This window comes from Manihot esculenta, chromosome 12 (assembly GCF_001659605.2).
Source record: "Manihot esculenta cultivar AM560-2 chromosome 12, M.esculenta_v8, whole genome shotgun sequence".
In the NCBI taxonomy this organism is placed as follows: domain Eukaryota; kingdom Viridiplantae; phylum Streptophyta; class Magnoliopsida; order Malpighiales; family Euphorbiaceae; genus Manihot; species Manihot esculenta.
In genome coordinates this window covers 7,731,646-7,747,936 of record NC_035172.2, presented here as the reverse complement: position 1 = coordinate 7,747,936, position 16,291 = coordinate 7,731,646, and the positions used below count along the sequence as shown (strand labels likewise).

The 16,291-nt window shown below is 32.6% G+C and overlaps 1 pseudogene; it reads right to left on the bottom strand.

The window, feature by feature from the left end:
• Nucleotides 1–1,306: 1,306 nt before the first annotated feature.
• LOC110627524 lies at nt 1,307–15,949 on the bottom strand (annotated as a pseudogene).
• Between the last annotated feature and the right edge of the window lie 342 nt (nt 15,950–16,291).

Genomic DNA, 16,291 nt, shown 5'->3' with positions numbered 1-16,291 from the left:
ATTTAATTTGAAAAATAAAATATATTAAAAAAAATACTCAAAACGTAATTAACTTATTTGAAAGAAAATATTTTAAAAATATATAAAACTTTTTGAAGGTTTCAAAACTTTTTATCCCCTCGTTCTCTTGATCCACTAAATTAAGAAATTAAAAAGAGGTTTTGATATCTTAACTTTCCTTCATCCTATTCAATATTAACTAATTTGGATTATAATCTAACACTCTATTTATTTTCAAAAAATAATTTGTATTTAAAAAATATTTTTTATAAAAAATATTTTTCATAAATCCAAAATCCAACTAGGGATGAGAAATGTAAAATCTGATTATAATTTATTTTAATATCTGCATATATTTTAAATTTGATTAAAGTTTACTTTATTTTTTTTAATCCTTTTTAACTGCTATTATTATTATCTAAGAAATACTCAAAACGTTTAGTTTTATAAATTTAATTTAATAATTTACATTAAATTTAATTTAAAAGATTATATTATATTTTAAAATTTTAATAAATAAATAAAATGTTTAAATTTTATTTATTTAATATATAATATTTGTAGAAAGTAAAAAATATTATTATAAAAATATATAAAGTATATCTAGTTAATTATTTATATAAACATGTTTTAATGAATTCATCTTAATAGGTTTCAATTTAACCTTAAAAATCCCTAACTCAAACTATCAAAATAATTTGGATTAATAATTTTACATTTGGTAAAGGGGAATAAAAATTAAAAAATATATAAATTTAAAAATATAAATTTAACTCAAACTAAATTTAATTTGTTTTAAAAATTAATTTTAAAAGAAACTACTTAAAACTCTTTAAAAAAAATACGTCAATTTAGAATAAAATTGACGTGAAATTTAATATGAGATATATTAATTTGCTTTAATCTTCTTGCAATTGGCCACTTGTATACAACTTATTAACGAAAGAGTCAAAGTCTTTGGAGTAAAAAAAGTCAAAAATAAAAAAAGCAAGGTACAGTCCAGCTAAGGTGGACAAAATTGCATGGAATGTCGGCAAACTTCAGGATTTGAACTGCAACAGAGCCAGCCAAATAATCTTGGGAAAATTCTACAGGATGAACCTGTTAAATCTCAGAAACAAACAAGCCGAAAATTTTGAAATGATAAAGGAAAAATGTTGAGCACAACCACCGAGGATTATCATTTGGACATCCAACTTGTTTATTAAAATAAAAATATTACTATTGGATCATTTCGAAAACAGTTAGGTAGTTTTAATTTTGAAATCCAATCAGAATCAATTATTAAAAAAATTTACATATATAATTAAACACAAATAATGGATTTAAGCATGGTTCTTGTTAACTTTTTTCTTTGGTGGATGTCAATCTCCTTCAACATGATGGATCATCTGCAGGAGTTGCATGCTGCTGTTATAGACCCACAAATACTCTCATGTCTGATAAGCCCACAGCTGAACAATATCACCACAAAATCGGCATGTATAAGGCGCAAGGGACAAGTTGAAGCTTGGTGTTGCACCTGTCACATACAAGTAATAGATGTGTAACAATGTTGTCTCCTAACAAATTAAAATGCTAGTGATATTTATCAAATACATGAGAAATATGATACAGCTTGACTCCTCAATTTGCCACGTATCAATGCCACGTGTCTTTTTTTGGAATATGTTGTCTTTATCTGAATCCGAGTATGAAGTCTAATGAAGTAATTGAAATTTGGAGAATGAGAATCGTGCATTGTATTGATTGAAATCTTGTTTATATATATATTTGAAGGAAAACTGAAATCTAACAAACTAACAAACTTGGTTCTCTATAGTATCCTAGAACTTTTTGGAGTGTGCTACATTTATATATGAAACGGCGTCGTTTTGATTCCTCCTTTACGGTGTCGTTTTACTCTTAGAATTGGGCTCCTTACTTTCCCTTCTGCGGCGTCGTTTGGCTTTAGTATATAATATCTCTTTAACCTCCCCGCAAGATGGAGATACCATAATTTTTGGGTAAACCCAACTTGGACAAGAAGGTGTGAAATTGCGCCGCTCCAAAGGGTGAACAGGTATGCGATCTGTTGACGAGACGGTAGATGCACCGTTGAGATGAAGCCTCTGGAGAGTTGGTCACGTACAATATGGCAATCGATGTCCAGATGCTTTGTTCTTTCGTGAAAAACGGGGTTGGCTGCGATACGTTGGGCTGCTTGGTTGTCACAGTGTAATGGAATGAGGAGTTCTGGTTCTACGTGAAACTCCTTCATTAGATAAGTTATCCATTGAAGCTCGCATACTGTAATCGCCATGCTTCTATACTCGGCTTTTGCTGAGGATCGTGTTTTATTTTTTTGTTTTTCAGGATATCAATGATGGACCGAGGAAGATGCAATAGCCGGTGAGCGATTTTCGAGTCATCGGACATGAAGCCCAATCTGCATCGGAGAAAGCTCAAATCTTGAGATCATTCTAAGCTGGGAAGAACAACCCCCATGTTGGACATTCTTTCAAGTAACGAAGCACATAAAGTGCTGCATCCCAGTGTTGTTATCGCGACTACTGCATGAACTGGTTGAGGTGTTGCGTTGCGTGAGAGATGTCTGGTCTGGTAACTCCAAGGTAAAGTAGTTTACCTATTAACTTCCGATATCTGTCTGGGTCTATCAAGGTTAGTCCTGTTGTGTTGTCAAGCTTAAGCCCTTGTGGTAAAGGGAGTTAGATATCTTAGCTTGCATGTATCATGTTTCTTGAAGGATGTCTAACACATATTTCTTTTGGTGAAGGAAAAGACCGGCTTCAGAGCGTGCAACTTGTAGTCCCAGAAAGTACTTGACATATCTTAGATCTTTGATTGTGAAGAGTTTATCTAGGTATGATTTTATATCTGATATGTCCTCTTCTGATTGGTCTGCTATAAGTATGTCATCAACATAAACAAGTAAAGTTAAAAACCTGCCTTTCTATGTTTTTGTGAATAGGCAGTGATCAAAGGAGGATTGGCTGAACCCGAATTGCTTCAAACAGTGGGTAAGTTCTTTATTCCACATTCTTCCTGCCTGTTTTAATCCGTTGATACTTTTAATAAGTTTGCATACTTGTCTTGGTTGAGCTTTATCATAGCCTTCTGGGGGTAGCATATATAGGTCTTCTTCTATATGACCATGTAGATACGCGTTGTTAACATCTAGTTGATGTATTGGCCAGTTCTTGGCAGTGGCTATAGCCATAAACATTCTCACAGTAACTAGTTTAGCTACTGGAGAAAAGTTGTTAGTGTAATCAACCCTAATGAGTTAATTGAATCCCTTTGCCACCAATTGGGCTTTGAATCTATCAACAAAACCATTTGGCTTATGTTTGATTCTGTAAACTCATTTGGAGGTAATAGCCCTTTTGCCTTTAGGTAAAGTAGTCAGGTACCAAGTGTTATTTATGTCTAAGGCATTTAGTTCATCTTGCATTGCTTGCACCCATTTGCTATCTTCTTTAGCTTGTAGATAGGACTTTGGTTCATAGGTCATAGATACATTTGCCACAAAACTCAAGTAGTGAGGTTTAAAGGTAGGTTCAGAAGTTAAACATGGTGATGTGTTAAAAGAAATACTTGTGGTAGTGTTAGGGAATACACCAAGATTAACATGACATATAGAAGTTGCCACAAAATCATTTAGCCATCTCGGTCTTATGGAGAGTCTTGTGCTTCTTCTTGTCTGTGTTGAAATTGTTCTTTCTTCTGAATGTTCTATGATTGGTTCAGAAATAATGGGTGCTCCTTCTTCTTCTTCAGTTGTAATAGATGTTTCAATATTTGCTTTAGTCTCTTCTATTGTTCTTGGAGATTCATGGGGAGGGCTGTGATCAGTATGTGGTTGGGTTGGGATTGTTGAGTCAAGTTCGAGTATTGTGTTTGGTAACACTGCTTTGTGGGGGTTATAAGTGTCTTGTTGGGATTTGAATGGGAATATGTCTTCATGAAAGATGACATCTCTGGAAATTAGGATTTTGTTTAGGTCCAGGGCATAGACTTTGTAGGTTTTCATTCCTGAAATATATCCAAACAAGACTCCCTTAAAGGCTCTTTCTGTAAATTTTGTTTTATGAGGTAAGGTATTGGTTGTGAAACACAGACAACCAAAGGTTTTAAGTAGGTTAAGGTTGGGATTTTCCTTATGTAAATGAGCATAAGGTGTTTCCTAATTCAACACTGAGCTAGGTATTCTATTGATAATGTAAGTGGCTGTGAGTATGGATTCTCCCCAGAATCTTTTTAGTAAATTTGACTGAAACATTAGGGCTCTTACAACTTGTAGCAAGTGTTTGTGTTTCCTTTGAACCACTTCGTTCTGTTGTGGAGTATATGGGCATGATTTCTAATGGATAATGCCCTTTTCCTTCAACCATTTGCTGCAATCTTGATTCACAAATTTTGTCCCATTATCTGATCTCAAGTTCTTCACTGATTTGTGAAATTGATTGTTGATCATGGCAATAAAATCTTTCAATACAGAAAATACAGACTGTTTATGTTGTAGTAAGTATGTCCATGTGGCTCTAGTGTAATCATTAACTATGGTTAAAACATATCTTGCATTTGAAACTGAAATTACTGAATATGGGCCCCAAAGATCCACATGAATTAGCTCAAATGGTGTTGTAGAAGTGATCTTGCTTTTATTGAAACTTAATCTTTGCTGTTTTGCAATGGGACAAATGGTGCACATATAGGAATCACAATCACTAGCCTTTATTACATTTAGATGTAATAATTTGTTTCTTGATATATAACCTAATCTCTTGTGCCATACTTCATATCTGTTCTGATGTTGTTGAGACACCAATGTTGTGGTAATTGTCTTCAGTCTGCTTCCTTAATAGCTAAATGATTCTTTATTTAGTCTATATAATCCTTGGTGCATTCTTCCAATAGCCAGTACATATTTAGTCACTAGATCCTGGAAAATGCATTGGTCATGGAGGAATTGCACATAAATTTTATTTGATTGTGTGATCTAACTAACAAACAGCAAATTGTATTTAAAGGTAGGTACATATAGCACATCTAATAGTTGCGTATTTTGGTTTAAAAATAATGTTCCAATTTTGGTGATGGTTTTCATGCTACCATCGGGTAGGGTAATAAAACTTGGTTTAGTTAGAATTCTGTGGTTTGAAAAAAAGGGATAGATCATTACACATGTGAGCTTGGCACCTGTGTCTACAACCCATTCCCCTATAGTTCTAATCTTATGGGCCTTAGAGTAGCAATAGGATGACATACCTGCAAATCCAGTATAATTCACACAATTGGCATCATTGCTGCCAGTAGTACCTTGGCCATGATTCTTCATATACTTCATCATTTCTTGTATTAGTGACTCCATGTTCCACTCAGCTTTGTTCTAAATATGGTTGTCATCACAGTTTAGAGGTGTTTCATACACGTGAGCCGCAACATTACCTTTTCCTTTGGCCTTTTTCTATTTGAGCTCATTGAACCAATCTGGATATCCATTGAGCTTGAAGCATGTTTCCTTTACATGTCCTGTGGCTTTGTAGTAAGTGCATGTTCTATCGTCTTTTTTCTGGTAGTGAGTTCTCCATGTTCTATCTTTGTTGCTTTCTGAGACCTTTGTTGCCATTGCACTGTTTCCAGCTTCTTCGTTTTGTGCTTCTCTCTGCTTTTCAATCCTCAAGAAAATGGAATAGGCCTTGTTTACACTAGGTAAGGGTTCCATGATGAGGATCTGATTTCTTACATGGTCATATGTCTCATTTAGGCCCATCAAGAATTACATTAGTTTGTGTTTACCTTCTATATTAGCAAATAACTTTGTTGCACCACAATCACATACAAGAATTGGTTCTAAACATGCATATTCATCCCATAATTTTTTAATTTTGTGTAATACATCATAAGATTATTGTTTGCTTGACTAACATTACTTATTTCCTTCATTAATTGGTATATTAAGGGACCATTACTATCTTCGAATCTTTCCTTTAGTTCTTCCCACAATTCATAGGCATTTGTAGCATAAAAAAAAAGCTTTCTTTTGAAAGAGCATTCAAGATTCAGGACATTACCATGTTATCAGCCTTCTGTCACTCGTCATAGTTTTTGTCATTTTGTTCTGCCATTTTGTATTTGCCGTTTATGAATCCTAGCTTGTCCTTTACTTTTAACACGATGACCATTGATCTGCTCCATGTTAGGTAATTATTTTCATTTAGAGGAGAACTGATGAGGATCATGTTGGGAGAATCAAAATTTAGCAGCCTTATCGTCTTGTCTTCTTTATCTGCCTTTTCCGGTATGTTTTCTTCGATAATCTCTGCCATCATAATTGTTAAGCGAAGTATATGGAAGGGAAATTAAGGGTGGTTTTTTTTCAGATTTAGATCTGATCTTGGCGGGGTGGCTTACACAGGGTAAGCTCTAATACCATGATGAAGTAATTGAAATTTGCAGAATGAGAATCGTGTATTGCATTGATTGAAATCTTTTTTCAGATCTCGAACGTTTGACCATTTGATCATTTTATAGTTAATTAGTTGTTATTTATTGATTGATTAGGTTAATATTATACAGCTGATCAATGGTCTTATCTTTGGCAACCAACTGGGTTTACTGCCTCAATGATTGAACTACAACATCACATTAGATCCATGTGACTCTAGCATTGATCAACCATTTATGCTACCCACCAGAATGTATACTGATTTAATACTGAAAGATGAAATTCTAAATCTAAAAGAGGCAGAATAAGAACAAGGGCTCCATTTCCTTACAATCAATTCCTTCTCAATAGCTATTCCACAAGGACACTCAAATGATTCATGGAAAACTTTCATGTGCTTCCCCATTTCTCTCCTTTGAGAATCTTGCCCACATTTCTCACCATGCACGTGGTCTGGGCCTCTTCAATCCTCAGATTCCACAACCAGCATGCCGACAAACAATATTATGACTACGATATGCCCCATGCAGTGCTATTCTCCTAGCAGGTATTGCTAATTACAATTCCTACACTCTACGGTATCAATCTCCACAGATGACGAAGATCCAGCTTTGTCTTCAATGCTAACCAAAACCTCGTACTTAATTGTTTGAAACCATATACGCCAATGCAGTAAGAAGCCGCTCCCAAGTTCTCATCGTTAGAGCTGAGGATCAGATCAAAACCTTTGACCCCACATCATGAGAAGACCATTCATGTTGATGTCGAGTTGGAAATATTAGAGGATGGTTGAACATGTAAAGATCAGCATCACCACCACCAGTTTCAGCATCTAGTCCAGAAGCAATTTTTTCCCAAGTATCATTGTCGATAGAAAATTTGTAGTAATCATAGTTCCCTTCTTCAACCATTCCATGCAATGACATTGCAAAATTCAGTGGCTTCAGGACATGTTGATTTCTGACCTCAGAAACTGAATCTGGAGTAATTACATCAATCTTAATATCTTTTTCCAGGATAGAGACACTAGAGGAAGGTAGTTTCTACTCTAAAACCCGTAACCTGCATTGTCAGGATAGCATGGTTTGACAGAGATCACATCACCTTGAGATAGAGTTAATGCTGCCGAAGGTTTGTTTTATAGTAATCATACGATAGGATGAATCATTGATAACTGGAATTATATTTTAAATTCGAATCTCAGTCTGCAGTAATTATAAAAAAAAAATATATATTACAAAAGGTTTATAATAAATCCGTACATATGAAGAGGATAAACACAATTAATAACTCATTAATATGAATTCCTTATTAAATAATTAAATACTTTTTAAATAAATAAAACAGTTATTTATATATTTTTTAACATCTTTATTTATTTTTCCTTATATTTATACTAATATTAGCTAAATGACATATTAGTATTAGTAGTATTATCATCAATAATAATTATTATATTTAAAAGATAATATACATGTAAATAAATATTATTTATTTATAGAGATAATAACTAAACAAATTTTCAATTATTCGTGTTTTAACAGATATAATCAAATTATAAAAATTAATTAATATATCTTAAACTAATCACCTAAATTTATTTATATCATATTGTTAAGTTTGACCATTAAATTTAATAAAAAATATCATATCATCTTAATTATAATCAATGCTAAAAATTAATATTTTAATATAATTTAAATATATAATTATCAAAAAATCTCAAACTTTATCAATTTTAATAATTATACCTGAACGTTTTTTAATAAATATACTTCAAATTAGTTTTGATTTGTTTAATTTTTAATTTTAATTCGATTTACTTATAATTTTGGATGACACATTTTTAATAGTCAATAACTCATTCATTGATTTTTTTTTTGCACTAATAATACTACTAATAAATCAAGAATCACGATTCTTACTATCTAAAATTAATTATACTTATTATATTTATTTTAATAGAGTTGAAAGTAAACAATTAATCTAATTAATAGAAAATAATAAAATAAATTTAATTTACAACTATATTTTATATTTTATATAATAAATTTATCTATTTTAAATTTATTAAATTAATTATTAACTTTTAGCCTAATCAAAGTGAATATAATAAATATTATTAATTTTTTAAGTTGAGAGAATCTAATTCTTAATTTACTAGAATTAATATTATCACAATATTTATAACTTATAATTACACAAAACATTGGACTTGTGGATTAAAAAAAATTAAAAAAATGAGTTATCAGGTCTTAAAAATATATTGTCCGAAATTATAAATAAATCAAATCAAAATTAAAAATTAAATAAAATTAAAATATTAATTTGGAGTATATTTATTAAAAAAAAGGTTTAGAGTATAATTGTTGAAATTGATAAAGTTTGAAATTGTTTCAACAATTATTAGTTATATTAAAATATTAATTTTTAGTGCTGATTAGGACAATGACAAGCATTTTCATTAGATTTAACGATCAAACTTAATAATAGGTATTGATGTGGTCGAAATAAAATTGTGCTACAATTAATCAATTTACAAGAAAGAGAAAGTGAAGTGGTTGGCGTCTACGGTAATCACTCCACGCTCAAATCAGTAAACTGAAGAATAAGGCGAGTGTAAGAAATTATTTAGAACTCAAGAGTAATTATGTAAAAATTACATATTTTTATTTCTGTGACTATTAATTTTTATACTGCAAAGTTAATTATGATATTTTCTGAAAATTTGATTGGTGTTGACTAATTGTTAAGTGATCTTGCGATTATAGGCATTACAGGATCTGTTGATGATATCCGCTAACAGTAACTTTATTTGAAAACTCGATTTCTTCTGAATAGGATAAAGTTTTAATGGAAAAAACTAGTGTTACGATGTCCTGATTTTCATTTTTATAAGTAGGACCGCGTATCAATTTATTATATTTTTGCCACGTGACTTTTTCCTATGATAATAGCTTATAACTTATTTTGAGCGATTATTATTGTGTTATATAAAAAAAATATTTATTTTATAATTATTTATACCTTAAAAAAGTTTTATAATTTATACAATATAAAAGTGAAAAGATTAGCGAATAATGAGAAAGCTTAAAATATCCCTAGTTAATTAGATAATTGTAATTTTTGTTTATTTTGATGAAAAAAATAATAAATGAAGTTTAAAATATTTAATTTGACTAATTAATTAGATTAATTTCCTATTTAAATTTTAATTCTAATTTATTTAGACTTCAAAAAAAAATTCTAATTTATTTAAAATTTAAATATAATTTTATGTAAAAAAAAATCTAAATTCTATTTAATTAAATACACTTTATATATAATAATAGATAAAGTCATAAAATAAAGCTTTTAAAAAATCTTTATTTCATTTAGAAAATGATGTTTAAAAATCACGTAAAATATTTTTTTTTCTTTTGGTAAATTTATTTTTTAAAGAGACTGGTGAATTTTTAATTTTAATTTTTATGGACCTTTCTCTTTAATGGATATTTTTTTTAATTATTTTCTTATGTAATTACAATTCAATTTTGATTAATTCGTTATTCTTCATTAGTTTCTAATAATTAAATTTAATATATCTATTTATAATCTCTTATATATAAAAATAGATATATAATAGAGAAGAGGGGAATATTGAAATTGATAAAAGGACATATTTAAACGTTATAATGATAAATTGTTCTCTATTTCAATGGGTTGAAAATAATATTATTATTTTTTATTATTAAAATTAACAATTTAGTTGATCATATTGTTTTTCTATTTTAAGTCTAAATTTTGATTAATAAGTAAAATCATATGAATTTACTTATAAAAAAGGAATAATGGTAAAAAAAAAACTCTAAACTATTTTAACCAATATGTTCAAATTATTAAAGTTAACTAATATTCTTTTAACTAAGTATATAAATTTATTTATACATGATGTAATATAACAGTCGTCCAAAATAAATTATAAATAATAACCATAGGATAAGATCATGTGACAAAAGTTTGATAAACTGATATGCGGTTCTACCCGTGGAAAGGAAGACCCGGATACCGTTTCATTCGGTTCTTCATCAAGACTCACCTATTCAGAAGAGGTCGAGTTTTCACATAAAGTTATCATTAGTGAATATCATCCAACATATCTTTATTACGCTTATAATCGCGAGATCCCTTAGCAATTAGCCGGTACCAACCAGATTTTCAGAAGATACAATCATTAACTCCATCTTCTTAAAGTATAAAAACTAATGGTTGCAGAAATAAAGGTACGCAATTCTTACACAACTACTCTTAAGTTCTAAGCAATTCCTTACACTTGCTTTATTATTCAGTTTACTGACTTGAGCGTCGGAGTGACTGCCGTTGTAATACCCGGCTAGACTCCGGTATCGGAATTTCTACCGTCCGGTAGAATCTCGGATGTCGGAAACCTCTAGAAGGGTAAAATCATATTTTCATAAGATGTTTTAATATATTTTAAAGTTTTAAGTAAGAAAGAAATTGAGTTTTGAATGAAAAAGACCATGGAGGCATTTCCAGGTTCGGCCGCCGAATCTCAAGTTCGGCCGCCGAACGTGGGATAGTTTAGGGGGGCACGTTAGGCTTCCGAATGTGGCTCATGTTCGGCCGCCGAACATGCATGCGTTTTGGAGTCACCTTCGGCTTCCGAAGGTGGCCTGGCTTGCCACCTATAAAAGGACCCATGGCCGAAAATGGGCGAGCCTTCTCCCCTATTTTCGACCAACGGTGAGTCCATGCCCTCCCATGGTTGGTTTTGGTGTTCTTCCTCAAATCCTTCGAGTTTTAACAAGTTTTAACTTGGTTTTGAAGATTTTTGAAGCTTAGAGCAAGTTTTGGAGCTTGGAGGTCCAAGGAGCTAGATTTCTCCCATCTCCAAGTTAGGATCGTCTTTCCTCTCGATCTTCAAGAGGTAAGCCTAGATCCTACCTTTCTTGTATATTTTAAACAAGTTTTATGAAGTTTATGGGGTAGAAATGCATGTGTAAGTTAGTTGATTGTATGTTAGGGTTAATGTTGAGTTTATGAGTAATGTAGGTTATTTGTGTTGCCTTTTGTGTTTGTGTTGGGGTTTAGGATAGTTTGAGACCCCTAAATGCTGATTTGCTTGTGTATGCATGTTGTAGAATAGGTACATGCATGTTTGAATGGTTTGGGAGACAAAATGTGCATGTGGAGGCTGAGTTCTGCCCTTTGGAAGAACTCAGGTTCGGCAGCCAAAGGACTTTCGGCCGCCGAACCTGCCTGTGGAGGCTAGCCTTTGGCTGCCGAACCCTGCCCCCGAAAGTGGACTTTCGACTCTGGAGGGGAGATTCGGCCGCCAAAGGTGCCGCCGAACATGCATGAGTTTCATCTCTGGAAGGGACTTTAGGCCGCCGAAGGTGCCGCCGAAAGTGGCTGAGTTTCGGCTCTGGAGGGACTTTCGGCCGCCGAAAGTGCCCTGTTCAGCCTTCCTTTGCATGATTCCTATGATTGTTTTAAGGTGTTTTAGGGGGGTTTTTGGGGAGTATTTTAGAGTCATGTTCTTGTATATTTGGTCCCTCATTTGAGTCCACCTGTGTAGGTTCGGACTCGAGGAACCGAGGACCCCAGTAGTGAGTCAGCTGCTTCAGTGTCTTGTCAGAGCTAGCCAGAGGTGAGTAGAATGACTCTTTACATTTCAAAGTAAATAATGAAAGTTTTAGCATGATTCACGCATCATGAATGCCATGAGATATATTAGGGTGCTTGCATTAGAATTCACGAATATGTTGCATTGCATATTATGTTGTTGATGTGGATGAATGTTGGATGATCCTTTAGCCCGCACTATGATATGATATGATATGAGATAGCAATGATACGGTATGAAAGACCAGTGAGGCCCATTCTACGCCCCTGGCACTATGTAAGAGAAAGACCAGTGAGGCCCATTCTACGCCCCTAGCATATTGGAATGTTATGTTATGTTAATGTAAGAGAAAGACCAGTGAGGCCCATTCTACGCCCCTGGCACTATTGGAATGTGTAGTGGGCTATTGGTGACAAGTTCATCCTTAATGTGATTTGTTTGTGATGTGATGCATTCCATGATAGCATATGTTTTAAAGGTTTTACTATTCTGCTCACTGGGCTCTAATAGCTCACCCCATTCCCTTAATCTCCCAGGTTGCAGGTACGGGATAGAATCAGGAGGTCAGCAAGAATAAGAAGTCATATTTTATGTAATAGCTAGATGTGGACATGAAAATGATGTAATGAAAAGTATAGTACAATAATGTAATGTAATGATGTTTAATGAGGTTTAGAGTTGTGCTTGACCCTAGTATGTTGGTTAATCCCTTTGTACATGATCTATAAAATGTTTTATCAATGTTTATGTAAACCAAACTTAAGGTATGTTATGTTACCCCATTGGAGCATTTGATGAGGACTCCAGTGTGGGGATTGATGTTTATACTTATGTGTTGTGCATGCACAGGTTAAGTTTGGTAAATGAATGAGAAAGTTCAAAATTTTTATGTATATGTTGATCATGTATGGGATTAAACAGGTATACAGGATGTATGTTAGGCTTGCTACGGGTCCCGGCGGCCTTAAGCCGATCTGGATCCTAGCACCGGTAGCGGTCCGATTTCCGGGTCGTTATAGCCGTAGGCGCCAACCACCTCACTTTCTCTCTCTTGCAGATTGACCAATAGCAGGATAGCTCCATTTCGACCATATCATTTGGTTCCGTTGCCGGAAACTTCATTGAATTCTCTCAGTTCATTTGGATTGAAACTGATCTCTTATTCCTTTTCTTCTAAAAAAATCTTTCTTTTCTTTCTCTCGAAATAGCTGACAATTTATGAATTGCTGTTAAGGTTGCTACCATTGAGGGCGCTATCATTTCTTCCACTCCTGGTAGTGGACAAAACACACCTTCTATGCTCAACAAAGCGGATCTCAACAATCTTAATAATGAGCAAATACTTCGATACATCAAAAAGTTACAAGCTACTCTCGAGTAAAGCAAAGCTAGGGGGAGGCATCATTTGTGGCTCCTAGGGTAAGGGAGGACGCTTCGATTGATACTCCAAGGACTTGGATAGAACCGATTCGAGCACAGAAGGCCAAACTGGAGGATGAAGAGTCATTGAATAAGGCTCTGAAGAACATCGACTGGAAGCTGGTTTGGGCCGTGCAAAGGTATTAGAAGGAGTAGGAGGAGGACTATAGTCTAGACCATGCCTCGCCCTTATAAAAAGAGATCTTAGCAAAAACTTTTCCAACTAAGTTCAAACTACCAAACTTGGACAAATATGATAGAACAAATTAATTTTATTGACTATTCTAAACAATAAAAAATATAGAAATTATTTTCTTAAAAAAAATATTTTCATGAAATAAATAAAATTTTAGTCTAAATTTTATTTTTTTTTATCAAGTAACGTACATTCCAAGACTACAAATGCTACGAATAGTTCATAACACATTAATTAGAGATTACAAATTATATAAAGTCCAATCTATCAGTAACAGTCCTCTTAAATATAGTTTTGCCGTAATATCTGCTCAGATATTAAACTTTCTTGATATGTACTGATAAGAGAGTTGCTGCAAATGTGAGCCAACTACTAAAGTAGACGCTATAGTTACTCTAATATCCCATAATAAGGCATATTAAGGACTCTAAAGAGCATTGTATAAAATTTTTGAATCTGTTTCACATACTATATGCAAGAATCTAATGGAAGCTGCCAATCTGAGTCCCTCTAACAATACCCTCGCTTCTCCTAAAAAGACTGATAAATACCAAATAAGTTTAGCAACACCATAAATCAGATTTCCATGAAAACTAGTAATAATCACAGTAACAACAGTAAGTGACAATTAATCTTTCCAAGCCACATCACAATAAATCATATAAGAGTTTTGGACTGTGAACGTTCTACATCACCCTCAAGAGACTAAACATGTAAAAGGAAAGAATGAAAACCAAAAACACTACTCAACTGCAACTGCGAAAAATAAAGGAAATGCGGGATGAAGCAAGCAGAGGATCAGGAGGCATTTTATCAAAGACACACCGATTTCGTTCTTTCCAAATATGCCATAAAGAAGTATTGCAAGAGTTAAAATCATAGAACCTCAGAATCCTACTTAGAATGCTCCAACAGAGTCTCCTACCATAAAAGGAAATAAGAAAAACTGTTAGAAGATGTTTATATGCACAAGAACTAACAAACCATATAAATTGTGTATAGGAACTATGAAAACATATGTGTTCTAAAGTCTCAGTTTCAGAGTGACAAACCAGACACATATAGTCCTATAAATAACCTCTTCTGACTAAATTATATGCCACTGGCAAAGCATTATGAAGTGGATGTGAAAGAAAAAAACTTTAATTTTAACATAACTTGAAAAAACCAAACACTTTTCCATATCCTAAAATAAGATGTGATAGAAGAAGATGATTGATCAGCAAATGCTCGAACTTGAGTGTTGTACATGTGAAATCTATAATCGAAATGTACACTATAATTGCCTTCTTTAAATGATGCCAAACTAACGTATCTAATTTATCTAAAGGTGCAACGGAAATAAATATGATAACAATAGTTTGCCAAGGTGAAAACATATTAAAGTTTAGTTGATGCTTGCAATCAAGAGCATTATAATCAATCAAAATCAGATACCATATTGAGACCAATCCGGCATTCAAAGGTATGTTCAAAATAATACTATCTAGTTAAGGTACCCAAAGATCATACCAAATATGAGTTGCTCTAGTATCACTAATGTTCATACGCACTCCCTAACATAGCACGTTCGTCCTGCCAACAGGCTTTACCAAATCTTAAAACTATTCTACTTATATCCAACCTCCCAAAATGAAGCTTGAGGAAAATGTATACCTTTTAAAATTCGAGCCCATAAATCGGATGATTTATGAATGAGCCTCCAACACTATTTCATCAAACAAGCCAAATTGAAGCGCGGCAAGTCTTTAAACCTTGAACCATCGCTAGACTTTGAACTACAATAATGTAGCCAGCTTACCCAGTTGAGATTCTTAGAGCTTTCATCATCATCCCATTAAAACTGAGACAACAAACTATTAAGCCTCGATGAAAAGTGCTTAGGATATAAAAAGACTAACTCGCTTAGGATATAAAAAGACTAACACAGAGTAAGTAGGAATAACAGCTAAAATTGATTGAAGCATAGTTACTCGTATCGCATGTGAGAATAGTTTTTGCTTCCATGACAGTGTTTTAGCACGGATCGTATCCTCTACAAATTCCAAAGGCTGTTGATGAGATCGTCCTAATAGAATTCGTAAGCCCAAATATCTATAAAAAAAAGCAACTTACACGTAGAAAACCAAAATAAAATTTTTCATTGAAAATTTAATGGCATATATTTACTAGATAAAATATGTGACTTTTGATAACTAATAGACTGACCAGTAGCTTCTATAAGATTATAAGATATGCGGGAGAGCATTTGTCTCATCTTGCAATGCTTGTATGTTCTCCAATATATTTTTTTATCAAAAGAAAAATTAAATCATTTTAAAGAAAAAAATTTTTTAAGAAAATATTATTTTCTGCATTCTGGAAATTTATTAAAAATTCTATATTATAAATTTATTAATATATTTATTTTTTAAATTGATATTAAACAATAAAAAATAAATTATTTTTTTCTAAAAATATTTTTTACTAAATACATTCTCTGGCTAATTCACCTAATATTTACTAATATTTTAACTAATTTTTAAAATCAAAATTTAATTAGCCAGCTACTGTGTAGTTTCTAGTTAATTTTTAAATGTAAAATAATATCACATGTGAA